The sequence below is a fragment of the Sphaeramia orbicularis genome, chromosome 10 (assembly GCF_902148855.1).
Source record: "Sphaeramia orbicularis chromosome 10, fSphaOr1.1, whole genome shotgun sequence".
Lineage (NCBI taxonomy): Eukaryota > Metazoa > Chordata > Actinopteri > Kurtiformes > Apogonidae > Sphaeramia > Sphaeramia orbicularis.
The window spans coordinates 19,487,479-19,492,921 of NC_043966.1; positions in this window are offsets into that span (position 1 = coordinate 19,487,479).

The window sequence follows — 5,443 nt, forward strand, 5'->3', positions numbered from 1 at the left end:
TGTGTGTGTGTGTGTGTGTGTGTGTGTGTGGGGTCCATACATAGCGTCACTTTCGCTAGCATGAAAACGAAACTGAAACTTATGCCCCGTTTCCACTGCGTGGTATTGGCTTGATTCGACTCGTCCTTTTTGCATTTCCATTACGAAAAAGGACCAGCAATCTGGTACCCGGTACTACTTTTTCGGTATCACCTCCGCTGAGGTTCCAGGACTCGGGACCAGATACTAAAACGTGACGTGTACACACTGCAGACCACTGATTGGTCAGACAGTTTTCTCTGTGACCTGCCATTTTACCAAAAACAGATGCAGAAGTTGACAGTAAATATGGCGGTACATTAATCCACATGATAACAGCCCAAAACTACGCCATGGTCGGTCGAGGAGATTCAGTCCGTGGTGGAAGACGTGAAAATTCAGACAAGACAACACGCAATGAGCGAGTTTTCAGCAACTCTCTGAACAGACGACACGGAAGTAACGCACCTCATCGCTATGACGTCCAGGTACTGTGAAGTCGGTAGAATCTTGTAATAGAAACAGTCTCCATGAATACCAAGTCGAATCGAGCTGGTCCCACGTAGCGTAAACACGGCATTAGCATGCTTTCAACATCTGATTCCCGACTTCTATGCCTCTCTTAAACAGTGGATCATACATGAAATTTTCATAACCTCTAGCCTGTATCCACTGGACCCCCCCTGCACTCTATGGGTCCCCCGCAAATGCTGGGCCCCATGAATTTGTCATGTTTACCCCCCCTTATCGGCACCCCAGTTCTTACCTACCAAACATAAAGACAGAAAAAACAAAGTACATCAGTCTTACCTATACTCCTACCCAAGAAACAGGAGAAAACTTAAAGAAAAGATTCCCTCCTTTCAGTTCCTATAATACAATAGAGCTCTCTCAACAAAATTACAGGCAGCTGGTCAACATAGGGGGATGGGAAGAAAGGAGTCCACAGGAAGTAGATTGAGTCGACCTTATATCTTCCCGCTCACCGCTGAGAAACCAATCATCAGACAGCACTCCAGCATCGCACCTGCAACTCCTCCTCACTCAAAACACAACCTACAAAGAGAGAGAAAAAAATCATACCCATACCTAGAAGGTAAAACTCCAAAAATACAACCATCACTAACAGAATATCACGTACCCTTAACACCTGTTAAGTGCTCTTAAAACTGAAGGGTCAAACAGGATGTTCACTAATAAAAAGTGACACAGGCTGCGTATGGGATTTTTCTCCTGTGAATTGTGTGAGTTAAAACGTCCGGTGCAACAAAGTTATGGGCGTCGAGGGGTTTGTATGCCTTGAGCTTTTCTTTTGTGTAAACGCTGGGTTTTTCAATCAGGTATAAACAGATGTCTGACATGACAGTGAGTATGGCTCAGGAAACCTCACCCCGCCGCTAACGGTCAACTTATCTCTGGAAGACACCTTGTCTCTCATTGACAGACCATTAAAATAATCGGAGAATGCCTCTGTATCTTCCATTACTCTGTTTCTCTCCTGATTTTCACGCTCCTGACACCGGCTTCCATGTACTGTTGACACCACAACTGTCACTTTCTGTTAGGCCCCGCCCACAAAATACATCATCACTGTTTACCAATATCGAAATGGTCTATATGCATAAATCAAAAAAGGCTTAAATAAGCAGCTTTTACACTATAATAACGAATAACTTGTAAGCATTAATAGACAAGTAGGGGCATTAACCCATAAAGACCCAAACATCCACTGGTGACCAAAACCATCTACTGATCTAAAGTGTCTAATACCTGTTGATCCACTAATTCTATCAACACATGTAAATAATTGGTGTAAAATACAGTTTGTCATCTTTTCATGGTCATCAGATATGACCCACTTGGACGTTCAGAGGCTCTGTAGTTACTGTGGAAACACTGTCATCTTCTACAACATTGATTCACCAGTAAAACCCATGGAGTCGGATCAATAACAGTGGATGGAGACACTTATGTTAAAGGTGGGATAGGAGGTGTTTTTCTGGAGCATTTTTTTTACAATATTGGTTACTATCCCCTTCAAACTGGAAGATCAATTAAAACAGTCTAAACAATTAAAACTTTTAAAAAGAATTGCAAATGAATAATTAATTATTATTCAAAAATATAGAGCTCAGGATTGACCAAAGAAAATACTTGTTTAAATGACTAGGATCAATATTGGTAGAGATAAAGATATAATTTACCTGAATTAAATTAAATATCTATTCTCTTCTGTTGTATATTTACCAATGATTACGTTGAAAATGTTATTGTTTGTTTGTTAGTCTTCATGTAGAAACTTTGTGTTAATTGTAAATAGGGTTAGGCAAAATAAGTCTGAACTTAACTAAACCCTTTTCGGTTGCATTGTATATGGAACACTGGATATGTTGTTTTTTGTTTGTTGTTTAAAGTAATTAACGACCAAATATACTACTACTACTACTACTACTACTACTACTACTACTACTACTACTACTACACCCCAATTTCAAATCAATTAATTAAATGCTGTAACACAAAAATAAAAAAAAAAAAGAGTCACCTGTGGAACATAGGACTGAAAAAACACCATCCAATCATTTTAACCGGCCCATCGAAATGATTGAATGGTGATATGTCTATCAAACTCAACTGCCGTGTCCCTCCCCCCTCCCCCTTCTGTGAGTACAATCAATACAATGGAAGTCTGAAGAAAGGGGTTTGGACTTTTGAATTGCGTATTTTCAAAATGTAGCTTGCTCAAACCGTTTTTCCAGGATCTCCTACCCTACCTTTAAGTTATTGATATATTTGCTGAAAAAGTCACTTTTTCTTCAGTTTTCCCTGTTTCTGACATAACTGTTGAATTTACTCTGAGTTTTCATGAACATCTACAGTAAATGTAACAAATTAGAGAAAGGAAAATACATTATTTACTGTGAAAAATGCAAAATACAGAGTATAATATTATCATAAATATAATCATAAATCACTTAAAAAAGGTTAAATAGAGAGAAATAGTCATTTGGGAACTGACACAAAAGTACCACTGGGTCTTTATTGGTTAATATTACATTTTTCTTATTTGTAGAAAAGACAAAGCTTGTTATATTGCAGATTTCCAGCTCAAAGTGAGTGCACTATGTGATGTGGGACCAGTTGGAGAGGCTATTTATTAAAGCAGAGGCGATGACATCTGCGGCAGATTGCCTTATTATTTATAATGTTCACTGCACATTATACATGACTTTTACAATGACAGTTTATGGGAGCACCGCTGTGAAGAGAGTCTAGTAAAATCATGACCTAAATTCTCTTACGGCCTTTTACTGGCAGGGCATTCATTTTCACATGTATTATTTTATTGCCTCTTAAGTGAAAAGTTCAATATACATGTGCAGTAAATATAGTGTTACTGGGGAAATTGACACTTTAAATGTAACTGATATAAGCGGTGACAGGTCTTTTAAAGCTGTGGCACCACGTCTATGGAATGACCTGCCTCTACACCTACGGTCCATGGACTCTGTAGAGAGCTTTAAGAAACACCTCAAAACCCTCCTGTTCAAAAAGGCTTTTTAGTCTCCCACCTGACCCAGGACCACCACAGACTGATTACACTCTATGTATTCATCATAACGTACTCCATGTGTCATCCCCCCCCCCAGTCTCTCTATATCTCTATCGCTCTCTCTTTTCTCCTCCTTTACTCTCTCTCTCTCTCTTTAACCCCAACTGGTCAAGGCAGACAGCCATCCTTCAGGAGTCTGGGTCTGCTCGAGGTTTCTGCTGTTAAAGGGAAGTTTTTCCTCGCCACTGTCACCAATCACAAGTGTTTGCCCCTGAAGGATTCTGTTGGGTCTCTGTAAACTTAATTTGATTCTGATTTGAATTGATAAAGCACTTTGTGACTCTGTCTGTGAAAAGTGCTCTATAAATAAAATTTACTTTGCTTTACTTTACTTATAAGATGTAGAGACGATGTAAAACCACTTGCGTACTGCATACCTAAAAACAGTCATTCACAGGGAAATATAGAGCTGAATTATGCTACGACAGAAATACTTTTCCACAGTCCTGAAAGTGGCTCTCAAAAAAAACAGCTCTTTTTTTGAGTCTAATTTCTATAATTAGATTCTGCTGCTGTCACACAACTTATATCAATAAAATAAGACATACTGACAAGAGCCACACAGTTGGATTGATAGCTGTTCTCCAGAAAATAACCACAGTTTCTATTAGAAGTTACAACTATGGGGCTTTTGAAGGGAGTTTGTATTTATTACTTAATAAAAAAAAAAAAAAAAAAAAAGTGGTTTCATAACAGTTACGTGACCGTTCTGATCATGTTTAATGTCTTAACCTTCTGACACCCTGTAAGTAAACATTTTCGCCATATTACATTAAATAATTGCCTTAATTGGAAACAGCATGATGCAACAGTTTTTTCAGATATTTATTTATTTTTTAACATAATGCATTGCTGGGTCACAGGAGGTTATCCATAGATGAGCATGTGTTAATAACTAAAGTCAACAAAATTATTCTTTCTCTGTTACAAGTGACTATCTGAGGTGCTGCGACTGTGGTTGTATCTGTTATCCTCTCAATGCCTGAATTTATATACAAACCCAGCAATGCATTTTTGTCTTCTGTTGGGGATGAGAGTTTCATAGCTTTATTTAAAAACAACAACAGTAACAACAAAAAACGTTGTCCACTGCAAAGTACAGAAATGTATTGCATTCACATGAAAAAATAAAAATCCGCTCTGTTTCTCTGAATTAATGAGATAATTATCTTGTAATTATGAGATAATTATCTTGTTAATGAAAACAGAGCCACTTTTTTTATAATTTTATTTTTTCTCATAATTATGAGAAAATTATCTTGTTAATTCAGAAAAACAGACACTTTTTTTTATAATTTCATTTTTTCTCATAATTTCGAGAAAATTATCTTGTTATCTTGTATTTTGCTATCTTTCAGAAAAACAGAGCTGATTTTATTTTTTTCATGTGAATGCAATACGCTTCCGTGGCAAAGGACATTCCATAAAAAAATAGAAAAAAAGTCTGTATGAAAAAACTGTTGCATCATTCTGTTTCCAATCAAGACAGTTATTTAATGTTAAAAAAAAAAAGCCAAAACTTTTACTTTCCTGGGTCTCAGGAGGATATTAAAAAAATAAATTACTTGTGTTAATTGAGAGGGGATTGTTAATTTGAGTATAACATATAAAACAGATAGAAATGTGTATATGATTCAAATTTGCAACAACAGTAGTAGTAATGAAAAAGGAATGAAACAGATATTCCCGTCTCGGGAAATGGAGATGGTTTTATTGATGCCACAAAATTATTTTCAGTGTCCTGACTATGTACTTACTGAATATGCCCAAAACCACCACTGGGGTACATATGCTATCTTGGCTGGTTCCATA